Raw genomic sequence first — 20,023 nt, 5'->3', positions numbered from 1 at the left:
CTCCATACATAAAGTGCACTGTGAGAATGCACTGGTAGTGTTCCTGCCCTGAGGCCGGCGCTGGCCATGCCACTATATACTGTGTATGTATATATATATTATATATATATATATATATATATATATATATGTGTGTGTGTATACAGTTAGGTCCAGAAATCTTTGGACAGTGACACAAGTTTTGTTATTTTAGCTGTTTACAAAAACATGTTCAGAAATACAATTGTATATATAATATGGGCTGAAAGTGCACACTCCCAGCTGCAATATGAGAGTTTTCACATCCAAATCGGAGAAAGGGTTTAGGAATCATAGCTCTGTAATGCATAGCCTCCTCTTTTTCAAGGGACCAAAAGTAATTGGACAAGGGACTCTAAGGGCTGCAATTAACTTTGAAGGCGTCTCCCTCGTTAACCTGTAATCAATGAAGTAGTTAAAAGGTCTGGGGTTGATTACAGGTGTGTGGTTTTGCATTTGGAAGCTGTTGCTGTGACCAGACAACATGCGGTCTAAGGAACTCTCAATTGAGGTGAAGCAGAACATCCTGAGGCTGAAAAAAAAGAAAAAATCCATCAGAGAGATAGCAGACATGCTTGGAGTAGCAAAATCAACAGTCGGGTACATTCTGAGAAAAAAGGAATTGACTGGTGAGCTTGGGAACTCATAAAGGCCTGGGCGTCCACGGATGACAACAGTGGTGGATGATCGCCGCATACTTTCTTTGGTGAAGAAGAACCCGTTCACAACATCAACTGAAGTCCAGAACACTCTCAGTGAAGTAGGTGCATCTGTCTCTAAGTCACCAGTAAAGAGAAGACTCCATGAAAGTAAATACAAAGGGTTCACATCTAGATGCAAACCATTCATCAATTCCAAAAATAGACAGGCCAGAGTTACATTTGCTGAAAAACACCTCATGAAGCCAGCTCAGTTCTGGAAAAGTATTCTATGGACAGATGAGACCAAGATCAACCTGTACCAGAATGATGGGAAGAAAAAAGTGTGGAGAAGAAAGGGAACGGCACATGATCCAAGGCACACCACACCCTCTGTAAAACATGGTGGAGGCAACGTGATGGCATGGGCATGTATGGCTTTCAATGGCACTGGGTCACTTGTGTTTATTGATGACATAACAGCAGACAAGAGTAGCCGGATGAATTCTGAAGTGTACCGGGATATACTTTCAGCCCAGATTCAGCCAAATGCCGCAAAGTTGATCGGACGGCGCTTCATAGTACAGATGGACAATGACCCCAAGCATACAGCCAAAGCTACCCAGGAGTTCATGAGTGCAAAAAAGTGGAACATTCTGCAATGGCCAAGTCAATCACCAGATCTTAACCCAATTGAGCATGCATTTCACTTGCTCAAATCCAGACTTAAGACGGAAAGGCCCACAAACAAGCAAGACCTGAAGGCTGCGGCTGTAAAGGCCTGGCAAAGCATTAAGAAGGAGGAAACCCAGCGTTTGGTGATGTCCATGGGTTCCAGACTTAAGGCAGTGATTGCCTCCAAAGCATTCGCAACAAAATATTGAAAATAAAAATATTTTGTTTGGGTTTGGTTTATTTGTCCAATTACTTTTGACCTCCTAAAATGTGGAGTGTTTGTAAAGAAATGTGACAATTCCTACAATTTCTATCAGATATTTTTGTTCAAACCTTCAAATTAAACGTTACAATCTGCACTTGAATTCTGTTGTAGAGATTTCATTTCAAATCCAATGTGGTGGCATGCAGAGCCCAACTCGCCAAAATTGTGTCACTGGCCAAAGATTTCTGGACCTAACTGTATGTGTGTGTGTGTGTGTGTATATACAGTGCCTACAAGTAGTATTCAACCCCCTGCAGATTTAGCAGGTTTGATAAGATGCAAACTTCAAAACAAGAGCAGGATTTAGTAACAGATGCATAAATCTTACAAACCAACAAGTTTTGTTACTCAGTTAAATTTTAATAAATTTTCAACATAAAAGTGTGGGTCAATTATTATTCAACCCCTAGGTTTAATATTTTGTGGAATAACCCTTGTTTGCAATTACAGCTAATAATCGTCTTTTATAAGACCTGATCAGGCCGGCACAGGTCTCTGGAGTTATCTTGGCCCACTCCTCCATGCAGATCTTCCCCAAGTTATCTAGGTTCTTTGGGTGTCTCATGTGGACTTTAATCTTGAGCTCCTTCCACAAGTTTTCAATTGGGTTAAGGTCAGGAGACTGATTAGGCCACTGCAACACCTTGATTTTTTCCCTCTTGAACCAGGCCTTGGTTTTCTTGGCTGTGTGCTTTGGGTCATTGTCTTGTTGGAAGATGAAATGATGACCCATCTTAAGATCCTTGATGGAGGAGCGGAGGTTCTTGGCCAAAATCTCCAGGTAGGCCGTGCTATCCATCTTCCCATGGATGCGGACCAGATGGCCAGGCCCCTTGGCTGAGAAACAGCCCCACAGCATGATGCTGCCACCACCATGCTTGACTGTAGGGATGGTATTCTTGGGGTCGTATGCAGTGCCATCCAGTCTCCAAACGTCACGTGTGTGGTTGGCATCAAAGATCTCGATCTTGGTCTCATCAGACCAGAGAACCTTGAACCAGTCTGTCTCAGAGTCCTCCAAGTGACCATGAGCAAACTGTAGACGAGCCTTGACATGACACTTTGAAAGTAAAGGTACCTTACGGGCTCGTCTGGAATGGAGACCATTGCGGAGGAGTACGTTACTTATGGTATTGACTGAAACCAATGTCCCCACTGCCATGAGATCTTCCCGGACCTCCTTCCTTGTTGTCCTTGGGTTAGCCTTGACTCTTCGGACAAGCCTGGCCTCGGCACGGGTGGAAACTTTCAAAGGCTGTCCAGGCCGTGGAAGGCTACCAGTAGTTCCATAAGCCTTCCACTTCCGGATGATGCTCCCAACAGTGGAGACAGGTAGGCCCAACTCCTTGGAAAGGGTTTTGTACCCCTTGCCAGCCTTGTGACCCTCCACGATCTTGTCTCTGATGGCCTTGGAATGCTCCTTTGTCTTTCCCATGTTGACCATGTATGAGTGCTGTTCACAAGTTTGGGGAGGGTCTTAATTAGTCAGAAAAGGCTGGAAAAAGAGACAATTAATCCAAACATGTGAAGCTCATTGTTCTTTGTGCCTGAAATACTTCTTAATACTTTAGGGGAACCAAACAGAATTCTGGTGGTTTGAGGGGTTGAATAATAAATGACCCTCAGAATAAACGTTTCACAATTTAAAAAAAAAATAAAAAAAGAAATAACATTCTTTTTTGCTGCATTTCACACTTCCAGGCTGATCTACAGTCCAAATGTCACAATGCCAAGTTATTCCGAATGTGTAACCTGCTAAATCTGCAGGGGGTTGAATACTACTTGTAGGCACTGTATACACACACACTGTGTGCAGAATTATTAGGTAAATGAGTATTGTGATCACATGACACTTGTTATACACGTCGTCCTACTCCAAGCTGTATAGGCTGAGAGACAACTACCAATGAAGTAACTCCGGTGATGTGCCTCTCTGTAATGAGGAGGGGTGCGGTGTAATGACACAACACCCTATATAAGGGGGGCGCAATTATTAGGCAACTTCCTTTCCTTTGGCAGAATGGGTCAGAAGAGAGATGTGACGGGCTCTGAAAAGTCCACAATTGTGAGATGTCTTGCAGAGGGACGCAGCAGTCTTGAAATTGCCAAACTTTTGCAGCGTGATCACCGAACAATCAAGCGTTTCATGGCAAATAGCCAACAGGGTCGCAAGAAGCGTGCTGGTCAAAAAAGCCGCAAAATAACTGCCCATGAATTGAGGAAAATGAAGCGTGAAGCTGCCAAGATGCCATTTGCCACCAGTTTGGCCATATTTCAGAGCTGCAACGTTACTGGAGTATCAAAAAGAACAAGGTGTGCCATACTCAGGGACAGGCCAAGGTAAGGAAGGCCGAAAAACCACCACCACTGACCAAGAAACACAAGATAAAACCTCAAGACTGGGCCAAGAAGTATCTGAAGACTGATTCTTCACAGGTTTTATGGACTGATGAAATGAGAGTGACTCTTGATGGGCAGATGGATGGGCCAGAGGCTGGATCAGTAAAGGGCAGAGAGCTCCACTCCGACTCAGACGCCAGCAAGGTGGAGGTGGGCACTGGTATGGGCTGGGATCAGCAAAGATCAACTTGTGGGACCTTTCCGGGCTGAGGATGGAGGAAGGTCAACTCCCAGACCTACTGCCAGTTTCTGGAAGACAACTTCTTCAAGCCGTGGTACAGGAAGAAGTCGCTATCGATCAAGAAATACATGATTTTCATGCAGGACAATGCTCCATCACATGCATCCAACTACTCCACAGCGCGGCCGGCCAGTAAAGGTCTAAAAGATCAAAAATAATGACATGGCCCCCTTGTTCCCCTGATCTGAATCCCATAGAGAACCTGTGGACCCTCATAAAATGTGAGATCTACAGGGAGGGAAAACAGTCCACCTCTGGGAGCAGTGTCTGGAGGCTGTGGTGGCTGGAGGCTGTGGTGGCTGGAGGCTGTGGAGTCTGGAGGCTGCGGTGGCTGGAGGCTGTGGAGTCTGGAGGCTGTGGTGGCTGCGGTGGCTGGAGGCTGCGGTGGCTGGGGGCTGTGGTGTCTGGAGGCTGCGGTGGCTGGAGGCTGCGGTGTCTGGAGGCTGTGGTGTCTGGAGGCTGCGGTGTCTGGAGGCTGCGGTGTCTGGAGGCTGTGGTGGCTGGAGGCTGCGGTGTCTGGAGGCTGTGGTGGCTGGAGGCTGCGGTGTCTGGAGGCTGCGGTGGCTGGAGGCTGCGGTGTCTGGAGGCTGTGGTGTCTGGAGGCTGCGGTGGCTGGAGGCTGCGGTGTCTGGAGGCTGTGGTGGCTGGAGGCTGCGGTGTCTGGAGGCTGCGGTGGCTGGAGGCTGCGGTGTCTGGAGGCTGTGGTGTCTGGAGGCTGCGGTGGCTGGAGGCTGCGGTGGCTGGAGGCTGTGGTGGCTGGAGGCTGCGGTGGCTGGAGGCTGCGGTGGCTGGAGGCTGCGGTGGCTGGAGGCTGTGGTGGCTGGAGGCTGCGGTGTCTGGAGGCTGCGGTGTCTGGAGGCTGCGGTGTCTGGAGGCTGCGGTGTCTGGAGGCTGTGGTGGCTGGAGGCTGTGGTGGATGGAGGCTGTGGTGGCTGGAGGCTGCGGAGTCTGGAGGCTGTGGTGGCTGCTGCTCGCAATGTTGATGGTAAACAGATGAAGCAATGACAGAATCTATGGATGGCGGCTGCTGAGTGTCATCAGATAGAAAGGGGGTGATATTGGGCACTCATTTTCTGGGTTTTGTTTTTGCAGTCAGGAATGTTTATTTCTACATTTTGTGCAGTTATATTGGTTTCCTGGTGACAATAAACAAGTGAGAGGGGAATAGATTTGGTTTCTATTAAGTTGCCTAATAATTCTGCACAGTAATAGTCACCTGCACAAACAGATCCTCCTAAGAAGCCAAATCTAAAAACCCCTCCAACTGCCAAAATATTAACACCTCCAACTGCCAAAATATTAAGCGCTGATATTTATGAGTCTTTTGGGTGATTGAGAACATAGTTTTGGATCAATAATAAAAAAAATCCTCTAAAATACGACTTGCCTAATAATTCTGCACACGGTGTATATACACTATACACACTATATACACTAAATACACTATATACATGGCGTGCTGTACCCCTGTCTGTATTAGGCCCATGTTACTGTATCCATCGAGGTTTGTGGCCCTTTAATTTTCTGCAGCAAACATGGAATTATTCGCTTCCGCTGATTTGCATTAATGCTAATGAGACGCCGCTGAGACAAATCAGGAACAATTGGCGGCAAACAAGCAAAGTGTGTGCGGAGAAGAATGACGAGACCCCGCACCGCGAGCTGTGAGCCTGAATGTGCCGCTATTTATATGATGCCGATACATCGCCTTATACAGACTGTACAGATCCGGACGCCTCGCTCCAGGACACAAGAACATGGACGTCCCAACTAAATGACCACAAGGTGCAGGACAAGACCTGGGCACGAGAAGACCCTAAAAAGACAACCCCCCAGCATGTGACATATCTGGGAACGCACTAGGGCCTAGTGTGTTACTGAGACATCTCATGTGGTGGGAAGGTTGTCTTTATCTGGGACAGATCGGTGTCCTCACTCTGAGACCTGCGTCTATCATGAGATGGTTGCGCATGCGCCTAGTCCTGGTTTTGGATAGGTACAGGTCCCAGCGGTATGGGAGCTCCTGGACGTCTCATGATGTTCTCCATCAGATTCAGGCATATTTCCACTGAAATCTGTTACTGGGTCTCTTCTAAAAGTCCCCAGTGTTGGTGTATACTGGTCAGGTCTCTTCTCCATGTTCCCAGTGTTGGTGTATACTGGTCAGGTCTCTTCTCCACGTTCCCAGTGTTGGTGTATACTGGTCAGGTCTCTTCTCCACGTTCCCAGTGTTGGTGTATGCTGGTCAGGTCTCTTCTCCAGGTTCCCAGTGTTGGTGTATACTGGTCAGGTCTCTTCTCCATGTTCCCAGTGTTGGTGTATACTGGTCAGGTCTCTTCTCCACGTTCCCAGTGTTGGTGTATACTGGTCAGGTCTCTTCTCCACGTTCCCAGTGTAGGTGTATACTGGTCAGGTCTCTTCTCCATGTTCCCAGTGTTGGTGTATACTGGTCAGGTCTCTTCTCCACGTTCCCAGTGTTGGTGTATACTGGTCAGGTCTCTTCTCCACGTTCCCAGTGTTGGTGTATACTGGTCAGGTCTCTTCTCCACGTTCCCAGTGTTGGTGTATACTGGTCAGGTCTCTTCTCCATGTTCCCAGTGTTGGTGTATACTGGTCAGGTCTCTTCTCCATGTTCCCAGTGTTGGTGTATACTGGTCAGGTCTCTTCTCCGCGTTCCCAGTGTTGGTGTATACTGGTCAGGTCTCTTCTCCACGTTCCCAGTGTTGGTGTGTACTGGTCAGGTCTCTTCTCCATGTTCCCAGTGTTGGTGTACACTGGTCAGGTCTCTTCTCCACGTTCCCAGTGTTGGTGTATACTGGTCGGGTCTCTTCTCCATGTTCCCAGTGTTGGTGTATACTGGTCAGGTCTCTTCTACATGTTCCCAGTGTTGGTGTATACTGGTCAGGTCTCTCCTCCACGTTCCCAGTGTTGGTGTATACTGGTCAGGTCTCTTCTCCACGTTCCCAGTGTTGGTGTATACTGGTCGGGTCTCTTCTCCATGTTCCCAGTGTTGGTGTATACTGGTCAGGTCTCTTCTACATGTTCCCAGTGTTGGTGTATACTGGTCAGGTCTCTCCTCCACGTTCCCAGTGTTGGTGTATACTGGTCAGGTCTCTTCTCCACGTTCCCAGTGTTGGTGTATACTGGTCGGGTCTCTTCTCCATGTTCCCAGTGTTGGTGTATACTGGTCAGGTCTCTTCTACATGTTCCCAGTGTTGGTGTATACTGGTCAGGTCTCTCCTCCACGTTCCCAGTGTTGGTGTATACTGGTCAGGTCTCTTCTACATGTTCCCAGTGTTGGTGTATACTGGTCAGGTCTCTTCTCCACGTTCCCAGTGTTGGTGTATACTGGTCAGGTCTCTTCTCCATGTTCCCAGTGTTGGTGTATACTGGTCAGGTCTCTTCTCCATGTTCCCAGTGTGGTGTATACTGGTCAGGTCTCTTCTCCATGTTCCCAGTGTTGGTGTATACTGGTCAGGTCTCTTCTCCACGTTCCCAGTGTTGGTGTATACTGGTCAGGTCTCTTCTCCACGTTCCCAGTGTTGGTGTATACTGGTCAGGTCTCTTCTCCATGTTCCCAGTGTTGGTGTATACTGGTCAGGTCTCTTCTCCACGTTCTCAGTGTTGGTGTATACTGGTCAGGTCTCTTCTCCATGTTCCCAGTGTTGATCTATACTGGTCAGGTCTCTTCTCCAGGTTACCAGTGTTGGTGTATACTGGTCAGGTCTCTTCTCCAGGTTACCAGTGTTAGTGTATACTGGTCAGGTCTCTTCTCCACGTTCCCAGTGTTGGTGTATACTGGTCAGGTCTCTTCCCCATGTTCCCAGTGTTGGTGTATACTGGTCAGGTCTCTTCTCCACATTCCCAGTGTTGGTGTATACTGGTCAGGTCTCTTCTCCAGGTTACCAGTGTTAGTGTATACTGGTCAGATCTCTTCTCCACGTTCCCAGTGTTGGTGTATACTGGTCAGGTCTCTTCTCCATGTTCCCAGTGTTAGTGTATACTGGTCAGGTCTCTTCTCCACGTTCCCAGTGTTGGTGTATACTGGTCAGATCTCTTCTCCACGTTCCCAGTGTTGGTGTATACTGGTCAGGTCTCTTCTCCATGTTCCCAGTGTTGGTGTATACTGGTCAGGTCTCTTCTCCATGTTCCCAGTGTTGGTGTATACTGGTCAGGTCTCTTCTCCACGTTCCCAGTGTTGGTGTATACTGGTCGGCTCTCTTCTCCATGTTCCCAGTGTAGTTGTATACTGGTCGGCTCTCTTCTCCATGTTCCCAGTGTTGGTGTATACTGGTCAGGTCTCTTCTCCATGTTCCCAGTGTTAGTGTATACTGGTCAGGCCTCTTCTCCACGTTCCCAGTGTTGGTGTATACTGGTCTGGTCTCTTCTCCACGTTCCCAGTGTTGGTGTATACTGGTCAGGTCTCTTCTCCACATTCCCAGTGTTGGTGTATACTGGTCAGGTCTCTTCTCCACGTTCCCAGTGTTGGTGTATACTGGTCAGATCTCTTCTCCATGTTCCCAGTGTTGGTGTATACTGGTCAGGTCTCTACTCCACATTCCCAGTGTTGGTGTATACTGGTCAGGTCTCTTCTCCATGTTCCCAGTGTTGGTGTATACTGGTCAGGTCTCTTCTCCACGTTCCCAGTGTTGGCGTATGCTGGTCAGGTCTCTTCTCCATGTTCCCAGTGTTGGTGTATACTGGTCAGGTCTCTTCTCCACGTTCCCAGTGTTGGTGTATACTGGTCAGGTCTCTTCTCCATGTTCCCAGTGTAGTTGTATACTGGTCGGCTCTCTTCTCCACGTTCCCAGTGTTGGTGTATACTGGTCAGGTCTCTTCTCCATGTTCCCAGTGTTGGTGTATACTGGTCAGGTCTCTTCTCCACGTTCCCAGTGTTGGTGTATACTGGTCGGCTCTCTTCTCCATGTTCCCAGTGTAGTTGTATACTGGTCAGGTCTCTTCTCCATGTTCCCAGTGTTGGTGTATACTGGTCAGGTCTCTTCTCCACGTTCCCAGTGTTGGTGTATACTGGTCAGGTCTCTTCTCCATGTTCCCAGTGTAGTTGTATACTGGTCGGCTCTCTTCTCCATGTTCCCAGTGTTGGTGTATACTGGTCAGGTCTCTTCTCCATGTTCCCAGTGTTAGTGTATACTGGTCAGGCCTCTTCTCCACGTTCCCAGTGTTGGTGTATACTGGTCTGGTCTCTTCTCCACGTTCCCAGTGTTGGTGTATACTGGTCAGGTCTCTTCTCCACATTCCCAGTGTTGGTGTATACTGGTCAGGTCTCTTCTCCACGTTCCCAGTGTTGGTGTATACTGGTCAGATCTCTTCTCCATGTTCCCAGTGTTGGTGTATACTGGTCAGGTCTCTACTCCACATTCCCAGTGTTGGTGTATACTGGTCAGGTCTCTTCTCCATGTTCCCAGTGTTGGTGTATACTGGTCAGGTCTCTTCTCCACGTTCCCAGTGTTGGCGTATGCTGGTCAGGTCTCTTCTCCATGTTCCCAGTGTTGGTGTATACTGGTCAGGTCTCTTCTCCATGTTCCCAGTGTTGGTGTATACTGGTCAGGTCTCTTCTCCATGTTCCCAGGGTAGGTGTATACTGGTCAGGTCTCTTCTCCATGTTCCCAGGGTAGGTGTATACTGGTCAGGTCTCTTCTCCATGTTCCCAGTGTTGGTGTATACTGGTCAGGTCTCTTCTCCACGTTCCCAGTGTTGGTGTATACTGGTCAGGTCTCTTCTCCACATTCCCAGTGTTGGTGTATACTGGTCAGGTCTCTTCTCCACGTTCCCAGTGTTGGTGTATACTGGTCAGGTCTCTTCTCCACATTCCCAGTGTTGGTGTATACTGGTCAGGTCTCTTCTCCACGTTCCCAGTGTTGGTGTATACTGGTCAGATCTCTTCTCCACGTTCCCAGTGTTGGTGTATACTGGTCAGGTCTCTACTCCACATTCCCAGTGTTGGTGTATACTGGTCAGGTCTCTTCTCCATGTTCTCAGTGTTGGTGTATACTGGTCAGTTCATTTCTCCACATTCCCAGTGTTGGTGTATACTGGTCAGGTCTCTTCTCCATGTTCCCAGTGTTGGTGTATACTGGTCAGGTCTCTTCTCCACATTCCCAGTGTTGGTGTATACTGGTCAGGTCTCTTCTCCATGTTCCCAGTGTTGGTGTATACTGGTCAGGTCTCTTCTCCACGTTCCCAGTGTTGGTGTATACTGGTCAGGTCTCTTCTCCATGTTCCCAGTGTTGGTGTATACTGGTCAGGTCTCTTCTCCACGTTCCCAGTGTTGGTGTATACTGGTCAGGTCTCTTCTCCACGTTCCCAGTGTTGGTGTATACTGGTCAGGTCTCTTCTCCATGTTCCCAGTGTTGGTGTATACTGGTCAGGTCTCTTCTCCATGTTCCCAGTGTAGTTGTATACTGGTCGGCTCTCTTCTCCATGTTCCCAGTGTTGGTGTATACTGGTCAGGTCTCTTCTCCACATTCCCAGTGTTGGTGTATACTGGTCAGGTCTCTTCTCCATGTTCCCAGTGTTGGTGTATACTGGTCAGGTCTCTTCTCCACATTCCCAGTGTTGGTGTATACTGGTCAGGTCTCTTCTCCACGTTCCCAGTGTTGGTGTATACTGGTCAGGTCTCTTCTCCATGTTCCCAGTGTTGGTGTATACTGGTCAGGTCTCTTCTCCATGTTCCCAGTGTAGTTGTATACTGGTCGGCTCTCTTCTCCATGTTCCCAGTGTTGGTGTATACTGGTCAGGTCTCTTCTCCACATTCCCAGTGTTGGTGTATACTGGTCAGGTCTCTTCTCCATGTTCCCAGTGTTGGTGTATACTGGTCAGGTCTCTTCTCCACATTCCCAGTGTTGGTGTATACTGGTCAGGTCTCTTCTCCACGTTCCCAGTGTTGGCGTATGCTGGTCAGGTCTCTTCTCCATGTTCCCAGTGTTGGTGTATACTGGTCAGGTCTCTTCTCCATGTTCCCAGTGTTGGTGTATACTGGTCAGGTCTCTTCTCCATGTTCCCAGGGTAGGTGTATACTGGTCAGGTCTCTTCTCCATGTTCCCAGGGTAGGTGTATACTGGTCAGGTCTCTTCTCCATGTTCCCAGTGTTGGTGTATACTGGTCAGGTCTCTTCTCCACATTCCCAGTGTTGGTGTATACTGGTCAGGTCTCTTCTCCACGTTCCCAGTGTTGGTGTATACTGGTCAGGTCTCTTCTCCACATTCCCAGTGTTGGTGTATACTGGTCAGGTCTCTTCTCCACGTTCCCAGTGTTGGTGTATACTGGTCAGATCTCTTCTCCACGTTCCCAGTGTTGGTGTATACTGGTCAGGTCTCTACTCCACATTCCCAGTGTTGGTGTATACTGGTCAGGTCTCTTCTCCATGTTCCCAGTGTTGGTGTATACTGGTCAGGTCTCTACTCCACATTCCCAGTGTTGGTGTATACTGGTCAGGTCTCTTCTCCATGTTCTCAGTGTTGGTGTATACTGGTCAGTTCATTTCTCCACATTCCCAGTGTTGGTGTATACTGGTCAGGTCTCTTCTCCATGTTCCCAGTGTTGGTGTATACTGGTCAGGTCTCTTCTCCACATTCCCAGTGTTGGTGTATACTGGTCAGGTCTCTTCTCCATGTTCCCAGTGTTGGTGTATACTGGTCAGGTCTCTTCTCCACGTTCCCAGTGTTGGTGTATACTGGTCAGGTCTCTTCTCCATGTTCCCAGTGTTGGTGTATACTGGTCAGGTCTCTTCTCCACGTTCCCAGTGTTGGTGTATACTGGTCAGGTCTCTTCTCCACGTTCCCAGTGTTGGTGTATACTGGTCAGGTCTCTTCTCCATGTTCCCAGTGTTGGTGTATACTGGTCAGGTCTCTTCTCCATGTTCCCAGTGTAGTTGTATACTGGTCGGCTCTCTTCTCCATGTTCCCAGTGTTGGTGTATACTGGTCAGGTCTCTTCTCCACATTCCCAGTGTTGGTGTATACTGGTCAGGTCTCTTCTCCATGTTCCCAGTGTTGGTGTATACTGGTCAGGTCTCTTCTCCACGTTCCCAGTGTTGGCGTATGCTGGTCAGGTCTCTTCTCCATGTTCCCAGTGTTGGTGTATACTGGTCAGGTCTCTTCTCCATGTTCCCAGTGTTGGTGTATACTGGTCAGGTCTCTTCTCCATGTTCCCAGGGTAGGTGTATACTGGTCAGGTCTCTTCTCCATGTTCCCAGTGTTGGTGTATACTGGTCAGGTCTCTTGGGGATGTATACAGCTTTTTCTTCTTTACCCACAAGTGTTGGATTGGGTTGAGGTCTGGGGGCTGTGGGGACTAGCCAGCTCCTCTACTTCATTGTCATTGACCCATTTTTTCTCCAATCTCACGTATGCTCCGGGTCGTTGTCCTGCTGGAACACAATGTCATCCTTTTTATACCCATAGTACTTGAGTGTAGGAAGTAACTCATCTTGTAGGATCCTCACATATAGCTCAGCATTGAGACCACCATCAATCCAGGTGAAATATCCAACGCCTTCAGGCCACTTTACACGCAGAGATAAATCTTTGGCAGATCTGTGGTTGCAGTGAAATCATGGACATATTGTTCCATTTGTACACAGCCACAAACCTGCCACTGATTGTCCACAATTTCACTGCAACCACAGATCTGCTGCACATTTATCTCTGTGTGTAAAGTGGCCTTCAGACTGTAAACACCCCCATATCATCAGGCTTCCTCCACCAAAATTGACAGAGAGAAATTGTAGAAACGGGTATCTGCACCGCGCCAAAGATCACAAATCAGGATACCAGATTAATGTAGCTTTATTGCATCATAGGTCTACGCGTTTCAGGAGCTCTGCCCCCTTCCTCAGGACCATAGAAAAGACAACATCAAAAAATTTGAGATTTGATGTTGTCTTTTCTATGGTCCTGAGGAAGGGGGCAGAGCTCCTGAAACGCGTAGACCTATGATGCAATAAAGTACATTAATCTGGTATCCTGATTTGTGATCTTTGGCGTGGTGCAGATACCCGTTTCTACAATTTCTCTCTGTTATCAGCCTTTGGGTTGCCGCTGCCTTGATCCAGTTCTACGTGCTAATATAGTAGTTGTGGCTTGCACAACTATAGTTGGTGAGTATTATTGCTCCCCATTCCTTTGCCCTGTGCCTATAAAGGTAAAACCCTATTGCGCTTTCTTTTCCACAGCCTTCCAGTTTATCCACCAAACTTGACGGTTCCTTCAGTTTCTCGATCCGTTCCCCCCTTTTTCCCTTATGTCTTCCAGACCCATTTGCCCCATCACACCCGTCTATTGACTTTCGTCTCATCGCTCCAAATCACACATTTCTAATCTTCTACTGTCCACTTTTCATACATCTTATGATATTGTAGTTGAGGCTTCTTCACCTTTTTTGGGGCCACCATTCCAGCCTTGTGTAACGTGCGTGGCTCGCATGGACGTCTGTAATCTCATTATTATGGAGCCTCCTCCACTGCCGGGTTTATCACCCCAGAACTGATAGACCTTGTGGTGATATTTTGCCTGGACGTCACCTCTTGGCTTTTGAATGGATGGACGGTCTTCTTTTCATATTCTTTTATGCGTCATGGCCTCACAGGATGCTGTTTGGCAATTTTCTTGGCCTAGAGACTGCTATTGATGGATGAGGCTGTTTCTCTTTTCTTGGGAAATCTTCTTCATGGCTGCTCCTCAATTCCAACCAGAGACCTTTCACTTGGGAATCAACCTAATAACACACTGACCTACTATGGAATGTGAGAACAGATTGTAAATTCTAGTATATAAGCAGTATGAATAGAAGGGTAGTCAGACAAGCCGGGATCATGAGCCAGGAGGTAACATATAAGATTCAGGGAGCAGACAAAGACGTGGTCAGGAAGAGGTCCGAGGTCAGAAACCAGGAGGTAACGTATACGGTTCACAGAGCAAACAGAGACGTGGTCAGGCAGAGGTCCAAGGTCAGAGGCAAGGAGGTAATGTATAAGGTTCAGGGAGCAGAGAGCGACGTGGTCAGAAAGAGGTCCGAGGTCAGAATTAGGGAGGTAACGTATAAGGTTCAGGGAGCAGACAGATGTGGTCAGAGGTCAGAATCAGGGAGGTAACATATAGGGTTCAAGGAGCAGATAGAAACGTGGTCAGGAAGATGTCCGAGGTCAGATGCCGGGAGGTAATGTATAAGGTTCAGGGAGCAGACAGATGTGATCAGGAAGCGGTCCGAGGTCAGAAGCCAGGAGGTAATGTATAAGGTTCTGGGAGCAGATACAGACGTGGTCAGGAAGATGTCTGAGGTCAGATGCTGGGAGGTAACATATAAGCTTCAGGGAGCAGACAGACGTGGTCAGGAAGAGGTCCGAGGTCAGAAGCCGGGAGGTAACGTCTAAGGTTCAGGAAGCAGAGAGAGACGTGGTCAGAAAGAAGTATGAGGTCAAAATCAGGGAGGTAACATATAAGGTTCAGAGAGCAGACAGAGACATGGTCAGAAAGAGGTCGGAGGTCAGAAGCCAGGAGGTAACGTATAAGGTTCAGGGAGCAGATAGAAACGTGGTCAGGAAGATGTCCGAGGTCAGATGCCGGGAAGTAACGTATAAGGTTCAGGGAGCAGACAGACATGGCCAGGAAAAGGTCCGAAATCAGAAGCCAAGATCAGAACACTTACACCAGACAGGAGCCAAGAGCACACTGAGCAAACAGGAAGTACGACTAGCAAATTTCAGACAGAACAAGCCCAGTAAAGAAACAAAGCAATCAACAGGAACGAGGCGCATCTGTGAAGGCACCTCCCAAAACCAGCGTGGACCCTAGTGCTGAAAGAGAACCTGTCAGCAAGTGTACAAGACACATAGCAGAGCATTTTCAAATGCAAAATGCTCCGCACAGCGGAGCCATGACTGAAGCATTCCAGATGCAAAATGCTCCGCACAGCGGAACCGTGACATAATCATACGCTAATAGTTATGTCACATTTATGTATGAGATAGCCAAATGATTGTCCATAAAATGAAAGTCGTCTCACGCTCGGAGCTGTAGAGGATGGAGAGATATGGAGCCTGAAAGTCAGAAGGTCAAAACATTGTTACCCTTTTGCTTGCCAGTGTATACCATATATTCATCAGAACGGTAATGGACCCAATCTCTGAGGCTCTTGTGTAATTATACGGGGGGGGGGGGGATGGCGCCTCGGCCGGAGCCTCCCACACACCCTGAGTCAGTGCACAGCCGTGTATCCCGCTGCTTATAATCAGCTCTTTGTGGATCAACCCACGGTGTACGCAGCCACCGTGTAGAGCGTCAGGACATGGGCACAGGCCGCCAGAGGATGGGCTATTGGACACTGTGTTCCTAAGGCCCCTAGGACGCCAATGATCTGGGCCCTTAACTATAATGTGCCCACATCAAAGGCATTCACAGGAGGATCAGGAGGACAGGCACGAGCGTCTTCAGTAGACCCCTGGCTGTCATTAAAAACCATCGGTACCCTGCAATCATGTGACGGGCGCGATGATTTACAGGATCACTGATGCACTTGTTGTCAGTGATTGATAGCAGCATGTAAATGGTTAATAACCTCGGGTGGATCCCAAATTAAATCAGCCATCAAGTGCAGGGACAGATGCGGGCTCAGCATGTGAGCCCGCATCAAAGGCAGGGACACTGCCGATGACATGAATATAATTTGTCGGTCGCGAAGGGGTTAAGTGCACATACATAATTTTCGCAATTGGGTTTTATGAAAAATTTTGCTTTTTCACCCATATCTATAGTTGACAGCAGAATGAGGTAACTGAGAATCCTTCAGTGAGCTCGATCTGATGATCCAATAGAACAGTTTTGATTCTCACCTTTATCTGAGCTCTTCTCAGCTGATTTACGACCACAGACCACATCAAAGTTTAATAACCCCCGAAAAAGCCAAAATGGTGATTTTTAGCCCTAAGTACAAACATTTAAAAAAAAATAAAATTGTCAACCCCTTTAAGTCCTGACCCAGATTTAGCCTTAACCCACCTGAGAACCCGAATTTTAACACCCCCCCCCCTTTTTTTGTTGTATCAATTCCAGAATTCCACATTCATAAGATTATTAGTGAAAATTGGCCTGTGGCCTCTACATTTCCGGGGAAGTGAAGGTGCCCAATTTGCATGAGATTTGATAAACAAAGCCGCTTTCTTCCATATTGGTCTATATTCCGTGCTCGGTATTGCAGGACTTTACAAAAAAAAAAGCTGCAGTACCGGTCACAACCTCAGTACAATAATGGCGCTGTTTCTGTGAGAAAGCAGTCATGTTTTTCTAACTTCACACATCAGTGATATATATTCATGCCATGCAGTCAACTCACTGTGAATAGGACCGGTCAAGACTGAATTCTTCTGTATAACTCCTACAGCGCAAAGCAAGGAGAGAAAACAGCAACAGCATCACACAAAGACGGCATCAGCACCCAGCTTTTCCAGACTCCTGAGAAGCGATGACGAGTGTGCACAGAATGGCAGACATATTAATCAGATTTTACATTCATCCGCAGTTTCCTTGCTCTTTTATGGCCGCCTGTGCAATTAACAGGACACAGGCTGCCATAAAACAGTCCATTGGTCCAGCATGCAGGCTGAGGTTCACTTGTACCCTGGGCATGCAAAGCAGCCATTATCATCAAGCATCATTACTCCGCAGCGACATGAAGGTTGGCAAACATGGTGTCTTAAAATGTCAAAATATAAATGAAATATACCAATGAGTTACATTCCTGCCACTTCCCAAAATATTATTATTATTAAATTATATATTTGTATATCCTATGTAATTGCCGCTGTTCTCCTGAATCCGGCGCTGTTTTTCTTTTCTTCCTACGCCTCTCCGTTCCGAAGATATGGCCCCTTCTTCACTGATCTTTTTTAGCCAAATGGGTGTTGTCGTCCCCAAGTTTTTTAAAGAGGACTTGTCACTTTGCATAAATATGTAATTATTTTTACTTGATATAAACGCCGCTGTTCTCCTGATTCTGGCGATGTTTTTCTTTTCTTCCTGCGCCTCTCCTTTCCCGAAATATGGCCCCTTCTTCCCAATATATAAATCTCGTCTTTAAGCCAACTGGGTGTTGTCTTCAAGAAGACCCCGCCCACAGAATAGCTGTTGATCACACCCACTTGTCTAAAAAGACTAGATTTATATTCATGAAAGAAGCGGCCATATCTCAGGAAGGGAGAGGCGTAAGAGCATAAGAAAAACATCGCCAGAATCAGGAGAACAGTGGCATTTACACCACATAAAAATAATTACATATTTATGTAAAGTGATAGTTTTTTATGTGGATCTATCCCTTTACATAAATATGTAATTATTTAAACCTGGTGTAAATGGTGCTGTTCTCCTGAATCCGGCGATGTTTTTCTTTTCTCCCTGCGCCTCTCCGTTCCTGAGATATGACCCCTTCTTCCCAGAATATAAATCTTGTCTTTTAGCCAACTGGGTGTTGTCCTCAAGAAGACCACACCCACAGAATAGCTGTGGATCACACCCACTTGTCAAGAAAGACTAAGTTTATATTCAGGGAAGAAACGGCCATATCTCAAGAAGGGAGAGGCGTAAGAGCATAAGAAAAACATCGCTGGATTCAGGAGAACAGCGGCATTTACAACAGGTAAAAATAATTACATATTTATGTAAAGTGATAGGTTTTTTTGTGGATCTATCACTTTACATAAATATGTAATTATTTTTACCTGATGTAAATGCCACTATTCTCCTGAATCCGTCGCTGGTTTTCTTTTCTTGTGCGCCTCTCCGTTCCCAAGATATGGCCCCTTCTTCCCTGCATATAAGTCTAGTCTTTTTTTAGCCAAATGGGTGTTGTCCCAAGTTTTTTTTAAAAGATGACTTGTCACTTTCCATAAATATGTAATAATTTTTACCTGATGTAAATGCCGCTGTTCTCCTGATTGCGGCAATATTTTTTTTTTCTTCCTGCGCCTCTCCGATCCTGAGATATGACCCCTTCTTCCCAGAATATAAATCTTGTCTTTTAGCCAACTGGGTGTTGTCCTCAAGAAGACCCCACCCACAGAATAGTTGTGGATTGCACCCACTTGTCTAAAAAGACTAGATTTATATTCAGTGAAAAAGTGGCCATATCTCAGGAACGGAGAGGCATAAGAACAAAAGAAAAACATCGCCGGATTCAGGAGAATAGCGGCATTTACATCAGGTGAAAATAATTACATCTTTATGGAAAGTCTTATTTTTTTAAAAATGGATCTAGCAGTTTCCATAAATTTGTAATTATTTTAACCTGAGGTAAACGTATCTGTTCTCCTGAATCCGGCGATGTTTTTCTTTTCTTCCTGCGCCTCTCCGTTCCTGAGATATGGCCGCTTTTCCCTGAATATATATCTATTCTTTTTAGCCAAGTGGGCATGACCCTAAGCTATTCTGTGGGCGGGGTTTTCTTGAAGACAACACCCAGTTGGCTTAAAGACAAGACTTATATACCGGGAAGAAGGGGCCATATCTTGGGAACGGAGAGGCGTAGGAAAAAAAGAAAAACATCGCCGGAATCAGGAGAACAGTGGCGTTTAAATCAGATAAAAATAATTACATTTTTATGAAAAGTGACAAGTCCTCTTTAAAAAAAACTATCACCAAAGTGGGCAAATTTTTGTAAAATTGGGTAACGGACATTAAAGTCTAAGTTGAAAATAAGTTAAAGATATACAAAGTTACTATTTGGCTGTTCCCCTCCTTGATTAACCAGTGGCTACAAAGAACCCCTTCTTTTGGACACTCGAGCTATCCATACACTGCACAGCCAGGACACTAATTTCAAGGAGTTCGGAGTAATGCTTAATTTCCCCTTGGGGCGGTGCTGCAGGGAAAAAGCTCACGTTCCGCACAGATTACAGCAGATCGTTAAGGATCGAAGTGATCACCTAATTCACCTAACCAGAGTGGAAAGCATCTGGGGTCTGGTAGGGGAGTACGTGGACCATATTTTAAAGTATTGATTAATGTTGGCAGTTTAGATCCCCAATTCCTAAAAAAGGTTTAATAGTGGGTTCAACTTCTTCAAACTCCGTTTTTTTTTCCAGGAGCGGATTTTCCCAAAAAGGGGCACTCTCTGCAGATCTGGACAGTTGTTATGTATGTATGTGGACAACCCCTTTAAGACCGTAATATTGGTCCCTTTTGCCTATCGTGCTCCCAGTATACAGTGTAAGGGTCAATCTCCTGTATTTTGCTACATATTCCCCTTTTATTGTGGCGCAATATGACAATGTGGCCCCCGGATTGGGAAAAAGTTGTTGTGTTCTTCTAACAAGTATGGCCTATAATAAACCCAATCGCGTGTCACTAAAGGGCATCACTTTGCACAGTGTGTCATCCGCAGCGCTATTGTCCTAATACTTTGCTGTCAGATATGTGACTGATGAGTGGCGGCGGCGGCGGGATTGTATGGCGCGGTGTGGCACAGAGCACCTTGTTGGCAGTCGGCCCCCGCGCGGAGCTGTAATTGTGCGCCCATTGTATGCAGATGACAGCTCTTGCGCGTCAGAGGCTGCAGGTCTGCCGAAAGTGCCGCCCGAAAAAATCCTGTCATTATACAAGAAATATAATAATTCTATATCATAATGGAAGAAAATAAAAGGTTTGGTTATTAGAGCTCACTGCGGGTACCGTGCGTCACCGCTATACACGGCATCTGTCGGGGTAAAGAATAAAACTTTATTAAGTTTTAATATATTTAAAGTGCACGGCACAAACCGTGTTTAACACATGACGAGGAT

General features: G+C 46.8%; 1 protein-coding gene and 1 long non-coding RNA gene across 2 annotated transcripts in view; both read right to left on the bottom strand.

Moving 5' to 3' along the window:
* Nucleotides 1-20,023, bottom strand: part of KCNT1 (potassium sodium-activated channel subfamily T member 1) — a 324,059-nt gene that overhangs the window by 126,807 nt on the left and 177,229 nt on the right.
* LOC142251667 (uncharacterized) overlaps nt 12,282-20,023 on the bottom strand; it is a 28,136-nt gene continuing 20,394 nt past the window's right edge. The window contains exons 2-3 of the long non-coding RNA XR_012725323.1: nt 16,585-16,626; nt 12,282-12,622 (exon numbers count right to left, since the gene is read on the bottom strand). This is a non-coding gene — a long non-coding RNA (uncharacterized LOC142251667). The remainder of the gene's footprint in view (nt 12,623-16,584; nt 16,627-20,023) is intronic.

This window comes from Anomaloglossus baeobatrachus, chromosome 9 (genome assembly GCF_048569485.1).
Source record: "Anomaloglossus baeobatrachus isolate aAnoBae1 chromosome 9, aAnoBae1.hap1, whole genome shotgun sequence".
In the NCBI taxonomy this organism is placed as follows: domain Eukaryota; kingdom Metazoa; phylum Chordata; class Amphibia; order Anura; family Aromobatidae; genus Anomaloglossus; species Anomaloglossus baeobatrachus.
The sequence above is the reverse complement of the archived record's forward strand: the minus strand, read 5'-3'. Positions and strand labels throughout refer to the sequence as shown.